Below are 11,714 nucleotides of genomic sequence, written 5' to 3'. Positions count from 1 at the left end.
CTTAAATTATTCACTTAAAGAAAACCCAAACAGGACCCTTGACCCTTCTCAAGAAAACATCTATGGATTTCTATTAAGTTCTTAAAAACACCAGTTTAATTAAACTCGCTTATGGTCGCTAATTTATTTTATGATAAGTACCTCTATAAGAAATCCTACCTTACAGTGCGTAAATCAAAGGTAGTTTAAAGTATTCACTCGACTAGATAAACAAGGCCGAAAAATCAAACCCTGACGGACTCCTTATGAAGAACTAAATCTAGCAATCTTAAACAACCAAGACTTAATATATTCTCTATCACCTTACAATTTATTTAGATTAGTAGCACACCTAAGTCTATTTCATTTATTAACATTGTTCCTATGGCTGTATTGCAAATCAACCATAAACTAGTCAAAAAACACAGTAGATGGCCTAATAGAATCCTATCATATAATAGACAATCACCAAGGAAACTGTGAAACAATAAAACTCATCAAGCAATGCTAAGTACACCTATGCATTGAATGAAAAGCAAGAAACCTCTTACTTAATCATAAACCATAACAAACACAAAGTCCAAACTAAAATCCAACGTCAAAAAAAGTTCATCATAACCTAGGTGGTTTAGGGGTTTAGCCAACAACCATACTCAATAACAAAAGAAAATAAATAGGTTCAAATAATGAGTTCATGAGGAAAGTAACAAATTCAAACCAAATAGTAATGAAGTTTGGATGAGTAGGTGTTGAACCTGGACGCTATCTGGTTGAACCAAAGGTTTGCTTTCTCTTTCTTAAAATATTGAGTAGCACCATAAACTTTGTCACCATTTTTTCTTTATATGTTACTGTAGAAACCAACGTAAAGTTGTAATATGTTGTTAGCTTAAGTCATATTAGTAAATAATATAATTTAAATTACAAAGATGGTCCAATGATAACAATAATAATCTTCAAAATATATATAAAATTTATTTCAATACTCGTTGGTCTAAAGTATAGTAAAAATACTACATTTTAGCTTTTTTTTTTCTCTCTTAAAAGCTTTAAACTTTAAATATGAACCATGAACGAGCAATGTTTATTAAAAATCTATCTCAAAAGTAATCCAAAGTGTAGGACATATTTGTATAATTTATGTGTAATTTAGAGCATATCAATGAATAACGAACGAACAGTAAATAATGCGCAGAGAGTTCTAAATAATGAACTCAAGTGAATGAGAAATTGTAACGAATGAGAATGGTGAATGAGAATGATGATTGAAAATAATGAATGACTTATACAAATGAGAGTATGGAGAATGATTATAGCATATGAATATGACGAATGAAGATAGGTAACGAATGGAAGAAAAGAATGAGGATGCGAATGAGTGTAATTTATAGCAGATGAGATGTTAGATCAGTTATAACAAACTTTTAATTCAAAGCGAATGAACTCAAGATCAATAGCGAATGAACTCATCCAAATTCAAGAAATTAACGAATGAGCTCATATCTTCAAACTCAAAACCAGATTCTTTGCCAAACCATAAACACAACAATTCAATACCAAAACAACACCAAACCACTCGCAATCTCACAACAGTCAATCTAAACCAATTCCGAACACAAACCTCACACAATCAATCCACAAATCAGTCACACCTTGAACCAATTTTGACTAATTAAAGTCAAATATGAATGTTCAAATAACTGTAGTCTTCTGCTCAAATCAAATCAAACTGAACAATTCAGATCAATTCAAATAAACAAGACCAATATCCAATCCATACGAACATTCCTTAATTAAAATTACAATTAATTATCAATCTAATTATCCTTAGTTGATCAAAGTTCAGTTCATCAAGGCCCTTACAAGTTAGTTAATCAATTCGTCTCAAACACATGTAACTCACTAAACTAGATCAACAATTCGATCAATCAGATGTCCAGAGCTCTAATACCACTAGAGAAACCATGAGATGATCATCATGATTTGTTACTATTGGATCTAGTCTATTGATATGATTTAGTGTTAACTAATTAGGTTTGTAATTGCGTGTGTTGATAGAATATTTTGACAGCATAACGAGAGGAATAAACTAATAAAAACGGATCTGAGAGAGCCAGAAAGAGATCTAAATCTTAAGATGACATCGTGTGATTCGTCGATTAGGTATGCGATTAGAAGGATTACGGTTATGTGTGTGTACTGTGTGTGTTGAGAGGATATTTCGGTAGCGTAACGACTTGAAGGAATCATAATAAGAACTGTTACATTAATGATAAACTTACAGGTATATATAAGAACTTACAGGTATATATAAGGGATAGACACAATCATTTAGATATCCTTAACGAATGTGTCATTCATTATATTAACCTAACGAATGAACGAACTCATTCGTTAATACATTTAACTAAGCGAATGGCCCAACATTCGTTAAACTTGGTTAACGAATGAGCTTACATTAATACGAATGTGATACATTCGTTACGAAGTAACGAATGTATCTTACAATAGACCGAATGGCATTTTTACACAAATAGTCCTTACATTATAATAGAATTATAATAATAAACTAATAAAGACCGAGACCTCCAAAACTTGTATCAACAAACTCCCCCATGTCTCGAGCTCATGATTCTCTATTTCTAGAACATTCATTAACATATCCTTAACGAATGTGTCATTCATTACATTAACCTAATGAATGAACAAACTCATTCATTAATACATTAAACTAAGCGAATGGCCCAACATTCGTTAAACTTGGTTAACGAATGAGCTTACATTAATACGAATGTAATACATTCATTACAGAGTAACGAATGTATCTTACAAAAGACCGAATGGCATATTTACACAAATAGCCCTTACATTATAATAGAATTACAATAATAAACTAATAAAGACCAAGACATCCAAAACGTGTATCAACAAACTCCCCCTCATCTCGAGCTCTTTATTCTCTATTTCTGGAACATCTTAGTCTTCTAGTCGGTGCAACTGTGAATCTTGAATGCATAGCAAACTCGAACAACTCACTGAAACTGCATCACAAGAACGTAGTCGCTTACGTTAGCAAATCTGATCTGACTATGAAATAATGCGTGTTGTCAGACTCAGATAAGTTAACAAGCCACATCGGATCGATCACACGTATAATCCTTGTGTTAGACCCAGTGCCCAATACAATAACCGCTTCACCAGTCTGGTTGTCGTAATACCATCTGTTGAACGTGGTGAACAGACTCTTAGGGAATATCTTCATAGGTGCCCTCTTCATAGTCTTCGGCGGCTTTACCTGTAAGATCATCTTTCTCCAGCCAGTGCGAGGATCAATTTCATCTATATACATGTGTGTCGGCACTTGTGGCTTGAAGAACTTGAAACCGTAACAAGTTTGATGTTGTAGATGTGCATAGAACCACTAAGCCCATATATCTTTACCTTGATTCACAAACGGTCTGTTGGCTAGTGTTCTAACATCCCATCTTGGCTTGGATAAAATATCGTGTGGGTGCTTGAAATAATAAATACCATGTTCACAGTTTACAATATATACCTTAAGCTCTGAATCATACTGCCAAGCGATCAAATCACCCTTCACATCTTTGACAGTCTTGTACTTCTTCATCTGGTATGTAGATGCTCGGGCCTTCGCTAATTTGACTTCCTCCTGTTCGTGATACCGAAAGGTCTCGATCATCTTATTCATCCACTTCACATCATGTTCAAACATACCAACCAAAGCACGTTTACGCTTCTTCTCTTTTGCAGACAGGTGACTTGTTTCTGCTTCTCTATTCCATCTCTCTCGTTCTTCTCATAAACGTTGTTCTGCTGAATCAAAGTGTTATGTAGTAAAGAATGGAATACCTGAATCGTTGTTATTGTCTGTGTAGAATTTAGGATACTCCTCAACAGTCACGTCTTCTACCTCTACTTCTTCATATTCAGGCACATTCCCACGTGGAATGCCTGGATTCACACTTTCTTCAAAATCAATATAAACCTCAACTATCTTCCCAAGTTCCTCAACCTCGTCCTCATTTAGATCCAGAAGTAGGGCAATTTTTTCTTTAGTCAACGAGTGATCAACAAACTCACCCTCTTCGATCTCATCAGCATTAACCATACTGTACACAATCCCGTCCATACCCACAAACAAAAGCATGTTAGCTGGTATAACGTCAATCGGTTTGGCTCTCGTGTAATCCTTGTATGGCACCATCTGCATATTATTCCCATCAGACCCACCATCAATACTCGTATCAGCCTTATTACCTGGTGACCGTGCAGAACTACCACCCGGTTGTTGATCAACACCACCTTCTCCATCCTGATCATCTTCATCATTCCTTAATTTCTTCAACTTGTCATCTTTGCACGTGAGCTGAAGGATGATCTCATCTTGCTTGTCAAGTCTCTCCCCCTGAGCAGCAACAAGGGCTCTAAGTTCCCTGTTTTCTTGTTGAACGAACTGAATATGTCTATATATATTCCTCTGTGCTAACTCATTAGCAGCTCTTTCTGCTTGCATCTGAGTATTTTGGACATGCAGCAGATTCTGTTGGGTTTTAACAAGATTATCAAAGTCATAAATCCCAATTTTATGAAAAATGCAGCGGATATATGTTTTAAATCTTGTTAATTTGATATGAATAAAACCGATTTTACACATGCAAAACCCAAGCCCGAATCCAAATACGAAATACATACTATCAAACACATGCATGTCACTATAAGTCCATGCATGTTAAAGCTACCTTTAAAATCCAAGGAAGAGGAAGGAGATGATGATAAGGAAGGCAAGAACTTGACTATGAAGCTCCTTAAGCTAGCATACCCCATGCTTTCCAACAAACACCACTTCTAGCTAGAATTTTCACACTTGTATCTTCTCCTTGGTTCCCTTACTCTTGGCCGAATCCAGAGAGAGGAAGAGAGGGAGAGTGAGTAGAGGATTTTTCCTCTTGTCTTGTGTTCTTACTCTTGGCCGTCCAAGAGAGAAAAGAGAGGAGAGGATAAAACCTTTTTACTTGTGTTGTTGTGTTATGAGAGAAAAAAGTGAAAGAAACAAAATACGTCTTTCAAAAATTAGCTCCTCCCATGGAACCAATCCTCTTCATTGCATGTCTCCACTATGTTATAAATAATAATAAAATAATAGAAGAGAACAAGAGAAGGGGGGGCTTCCTTTCTCATTATTATTATTATTATTATTGTTATTATTATTATTATTAATATTTTTATTATTATTATTATTATTTTTATAACTTTCCATTTATGTTATAAAACATTATAGGTGACATGCTTGGTAACCATTATTCACATATTGTTACTTAACCATCTTAAGTAACATTATGGAATGCTATCTCTCAAAATATAAATCATCCATATGATTTATTTATTTCACAAGTATATTGTATTTATAAACCCCTTTCTAAATAACTCAAGTGTTAATATTCATTTGTTATGATCATATCATATATAAACAAATATTATTGGTGTTTGTCTAGCTTGTTATTGGGTATGACCCGACTTGGATCATGACGTACTAGCCACATCAATAATAATTTGTGTCTTGGGTATACTGAGTCCAACAGATTCATCATATGAAACCATTGAGCTTGAGGAGACCTACTACAAAAATTCGGATGCACAGGTTGCATAGGACCCTGAGGACGATTAATCGCCATGAATGAGTGCTCAGGTCGTTGCAACATTGTAGGAGTAACTGGTGTAGCTGGAGTAGTCGGATGTGGAGAGTCATGCGTGCCAATACAGTCTGTAACACATCTCCAAAATATGGATCAGCTACTGAAGTAGTCGTCAAAGTCATTGATGGAGCCACTAGAGAAATTGGCATCTGAACAGGAGTTGGAGATCGAGTAACAATAGGAACAGGAGATCTCGGAATACTCTGAGGCATAGGAGAAGTAGAAATAGGATCTGAAATAGATACCGGTGGAGTCGATCTTTCAAAAGGTTGACTCGGAATCTCAATACCTGACCCACGTCTCACCCTTTGCTTCTTCGGTTTCTCCGCCCTTTCCACCATAGGTTCTTTGCCTTTCCATTTACGCTTCTACTCATACGTTAACTCAGCATGTGGTCCTGGACCACCATCACCACCATCATCACCATTTCCACCATCACCACCACCTTCACGCTCAGAATCCGAATCATCTTGAGCCCAACGATCATTAGGTGGTGCTTCACAATCAATATTGGCAAGATGGCCAATAAGATGTTTATACCTCGGCCGATCTTGAACACTTTGACCACGGTAAGATCGTAAACATCTCTGTCTCAGCACCCATATGGTCTAGCTTCAAAACATCATCTGGATCTTTAACCAATGTCGGTTGGAGATCATTAATCATCAGCTGCAGAAATCTCGGATAGATAAGAAACTTGTGACTGCTAGTGAGATTCTCCTTCAAGTGATAAATAACAAATTAAGAGAAATTGAACGGTTTGTTTAACAAAACCCAAAACATCTCGAACAACCCCCACATCAATCACTACACGTTTCTCCTGAATAACTGCTTCGATCTGGTTCTCAGCCTCGTTAAAACTAACAGTATCCTAAAAAGCTCGTATAATGCTTTGGTAAACCAAAGTCTGGGTTGAGATAGCCTTGTAAATCCTGGAACATATTAAGAAGCTGATCATTCCTCCAAAAATAGGTGAATCTTCAAAGTTAGTCTCTAGGAAGGCACAGATGTTATGGCTTTTGTTCGACGACAATAGAATTGGAGCTTGCTCAGGTTCACCTTGATCTTGAGCTTGAGGCTGTTGTTCAGTATTAGCCTCTGGATTTTTGCTCGAGAACAGGGTTTTGAATGATCTCGTCAGCCATTTCTGTTTAATCAAGAATAAACTATTAGTAAAATATTAAAAATATTGTACTAGCTAACGAATAAGCAGCTCATTTGTTACAATAGATTACATGAATGAGACATTCGTTATAAAACTAATGGCTTACATTCGTTACTTATAACGAACCATCCTTATACATTAAGACATTCGTTATAATAACGAATCAATAATTATTACTTTAACGAATCAACTTTGATTCGTTACTCTTATTCGTTATAAGTTTGACTATCTATTCGCTACCCTAGCAAATTAGATAGTCATTCGTTAATGATTTAACGAATCTGTCTTTATCATTCATTACAAGAATAACAAATGTGAGTTAATTATCCATTTCACTATCAGAAGTCAAATTTACCATTAATTTTGACTAATTACAGTAAAAAATGATGAATATCATCGATGAATCAGTTAATTTCCCAACAATTTTCACAATTAAACCCAATGACGATGGTCGAAAATCGTTTTACTACATTAATCAATGATCATCGATACTAATTTTGATCAAAATATGAGTTTAGAGAGTTGTGAAATGTTCGTTTGATATACAAATATCAAATTATTCAGTTAACCACTAAAACACAGATGAAATTTCATGAATATCATATCATTGAGATCGCCATTACCTGTAGAACAAGAAAATATCAATAAATTGAACAAATATGCAGGCAAAAGATTCTAGAAAAATTTTGCAATAGTTCGTTTATGGTGGCAATGAAACAGGAAATAGGCAAATGAAGGGTCATTCGTCTGGCATTGGGATTATAAATCCTAATAATTTCACGCCCATCGAGGTCATTCGTTCAAATTTGAACTTACAAATGGCCTCATTCGCTAATTTACAATCTTATTCGTTCATGATTTTAAACGAATAAGACTCACATTCGTTAACACTTTAAAGAATAATACTTTTACTCTTCCATTCGATAACTTTATAACGAATCTCAGAGTCATTCGTTAAAATTTTAACGAATGATACACTATCAATTCATTCCATTCGTTATGCACAACGGAAGCGAATGTCATTATAACGAATGAGATACTCATTTGTTAGGTTTAAATAACAAAAGGCTTGACACTCATTAAACCAATGTTAACGAATCATCAAATATCCTTAGCGAATGAGACAAAATCTCATTAAGGATTTAAATAATTATTAAAACCAATTAGGGTTTCAATAATGAATTAAATATTCAATTAAAAAATAATTAATTCATTATTATTTGGGAAAAAGTGATTGAGGTTAGACTTAGACGAGAAACTCAGGTTACGGTCAACCAATTTGGCTTCATGCCGGGGCGTTCCACCACAGAGGCAATACACCTTATAAGAAGATTAATGGAAAAGTATAGGGAGAAGAAGCGTGATCTACATATGGTGTTTATTGACCTATAAAAGGCCTACGACAGTGTGCCACGACAGGTGCTCTAGGAGTGCTTGGAGGGTAGAAGAGTGCCCAGGAAATACATAGAGATAATTATGGATATGTATACCAGGAGTGAAACAAGTGTCCGTGCGCCAGTGGGGGATACTGATTTCTTTCCTGTAGAGGTAGGTCTTCACCAGGGGTCAGCGTTGAGCCCGTTTCTTTTTGCAGTAGTCTTGGATGAGTTGTCAAAGTCGATTCAGGGGACTCTCCCGTGGTGCATGATGTTCGCAGACGATATTGTGTTACTTGCTGAGAAAAAACAAGATCTAAACATGAGGCTTGAGGAGTGGCGAACAACCTTAGAGACAAAAGGTTTAAAGATTAGCCGATCTAAGACGGAGTACCTACACTGTGATTTTGGTGAGATAAACGACAGTGAAGACGCACACATCACAATTGAAGGGCAGGTGGTCCCGCAGGTAACGAAGTTCAAGTATTTAGGATCATTTGTACAGAGCGATGGGGAATTAGACAGTGATGTGACCCACCGAGTTCAGGTAGGATGGTGTAGATGGAAAGCAGCCACAGGTATATTATGCGACAAGAGTTTCCCGACTAATCTGAAGGGAAAATTCTATAGGGTGGCAGTTAGACCTGCAATGCTATATGGAACAGATTGTTGGGCCATCAAGAAGGCACAAGTGGGGAAGATGGAGGTAGCAGAAATGAGAATGCTACGTTGGATGTGTGGGCACACAAGGCTAGACAGAATAAGAAACGTTGTGCTTCGCGAGAGATTAGGGGTGGCGAACATAGCAGACAAGATAAGAGAGTGGAGATTGAGATGGTTTGGACATGTAAAGAGAAGACAGACGACGAATCCTGTTAGATCCGTAGAAAACATTACTATAGAGGGGAGGAGGGGTAGAGGACGACCGAAATTGACTTGGGATGAGAGGATTAGGCATGATTTGATAGACCTAAACCTCTCCGAGGACATGGTTGAGGATAGGAATTCGTGGAGAAGTAGAATTAAAGTTAAGGATTTTTAGAGAGAATTGAATACCTTAGGGCTTAGACTTAACTTATTTAGGTCACATACCATAATGGTATTTCCCTTACATATTTTATTATTATTATTATTAGCTTTTATATTGCGGTTAAACTGTGACCTTTTTATTAATATTATTATAATTAGTAGTAGTTTTTATATAACTGTTAAACTTTGATTTCCTTTTTTTGCTTCATACACATGTTCTTAGAGCCGAGGGTCTCTCTAGAAGCCACCTCTTTATTCCTTTGGATAGAGGTACGGTGTGCCTACATCCCACCCTCCCCAGACCCTACCTATAGCTCTGCTGTCGGTGGGATTTTACTGGGTATGATTGATTGATTGATTGAATGGTTAAAAAATAATTAGGTTTAGAATTATATACATTAAAATACCCGATCATCCAAAGATCGGTAATGTTTAAATTAAACGGATTTTTTTACATTAAAAACACCAACTGATACCAGTTGTGAATACGTTATGCACGATTAACTTAAATCTTTTGGGGTAACACACTTTTTCTTTATGTTTTGATATTATTCGTCAACTCGGTAAATCGAAAGGAATGTAGAAAAGAAAGAAAATCCTTTTGTATTTTGACAATTTTCAATCAACAAACAAAGCAAAGCAGTAAACACTTAAACTATCAAAGCAGTACAAATTTTTTGGAGTCGAGCAGGGAATCATATTGGTCAAAATTTCTATCTATCACAGTTTTATTTCCATCTTTTATTATGACTGGTGTTAAGTCGATTATTGGTATTGTTTGTCCACTTAAAATCTTCACACAAATTTTTCAGAACATTCGGTGATATTTCTTAATTTGTTCGATTAAGCACAAATATCATAAAGAATTAGTTCAAATCTTGATTCAAGCGTAATGTGATTTTCTCCAAATCACCCCAACTTGACTTAAACCTAGAATCAATTTGATGTAAAATGATGATATTTAAGCAACCATAGTCCGTAAACCCCACTACAAGATATATACCCATTATCAATCAATACCCTAAGGTCCGTTCCTATGGATGAATATGCACGATTTCATCTGTCGGTTTTCAAACGTTGTGTCCCTTATGAGAGAAAAAAGTGAAAGAAACAAAATACGTCTTTCAAAAATTAGCACCTCCCATGGAACCAATCCCCTTCATTGCATGTCTCCACTATGTTATAAATAATAATAAAATAACATAATAGAACTAGAGAGGGGGGGGGGCTTCATTTCTCATTATTATTATTTTTAAAACTTTCCATTTATGTTATAAAATATCATAGGTGACATGCTTGGTAACCATTATTCACATATTGTTACTTAACCATCTTAAGTAACATTATGGAAAGCTATCTCTCAAAATATAAATCATCCATATGATTTATTTATTTCACAAGTACATTGTATTTAGAAACCCCTTTCTAAATAACTCAAGTGTTAATATTCGTTTGTTATGATCATATCATATATAAACAAATATTATTGGTGTTTGTCTAGCTTGTTATTGGGTATGACCCGACTTGGATCATGACGTCCTAGCCACATCAATAATAATTTGTGTCTTGGGCATACCGAGTCCAACAATCTCCCACTTGCACAAGATACGTAGAAGACTGATGCAAGTAGAAAATACCGCCTAACTACGGTTTACTACCCCTAATACGCATGACGAAGTGCCAATCAATAACTTCATCCCCTTCAAGTCCCATACTTGAAATGATTTAGGTGAATCTATCATTTATCCATTTGCCTCAGATGTCATGTCAAATCCAGAGACACAGAGTGATCATTCTCTGTTGATTTAACTTAGCAGACCTTAGACATCTCACTCTCAGTGAATAAGAGGGACAAATCCCCTCTTGACTACATACGTCTCTCACAATCACCTTGTACTATACCTGATCATAGACTTATGTACTGTCATGTTTCAGAGCAGCTAAGAACTAAGTCAAAGCATAATTTTGGTGAATATCAAGACCCAATATGTATCTCAGGTCGAAGGATTCCATGTAGTAACATTTGAGAGCGGGCCAGTCCAATATTTATATCCCATAAATTTCTATGAACCTTAGCAGCAACCCTTGCTCTATATTCATACCTTATGAATATCCACCAATCCAAGTTCATAATAGTCTTACCTTCATATTTGTTCCCACAAATATGAGCGACTACGGACATTTAGAATAAGTAACTTATTCATGGATTTAAACATGCTAAAATGGAACATAACTCAAAATGTCATTATCATAAACCATAATCATATGAATGAATCAAAATAACAATTGTTCCGATATCCAAATACAAAATTCGATCATATCCAATCACTAGAATAGCGAAGTCTTAAGGCACAAGTATGACCCTCATGCTTTGGCTTTTCAAGGAGCTTCGTGAGTGGATCCACAATGTTTTGATTGGTGTGAACTTCGCGAATACATATCTTTCCCTTT

The sequence above is a fragment of the Bidens hawaiensis genome, unplaced genomic scaffold (genome assembly GCF_021521415.1).
Source record: "Bidens hawaiensis isolate Kalapana, Puna unplaced genomic scaffold, B.hawaiensis_p1.1 tig00419456_1, whole genome shotgun sequence".
In the NCBI taxonomy this organism is placed as follows: domain Eukaryota; kingdom Viridiplantae; phylum Streptophyta; class Magnoliopsida; order Asterales; family Asteraceae; genus Bidens; species Bidens hawaiensis.
The sequence above is the reverse complement of the archived record's forward strand: the minus strand, read 5'-3'. Positions refer to the sequence as shown.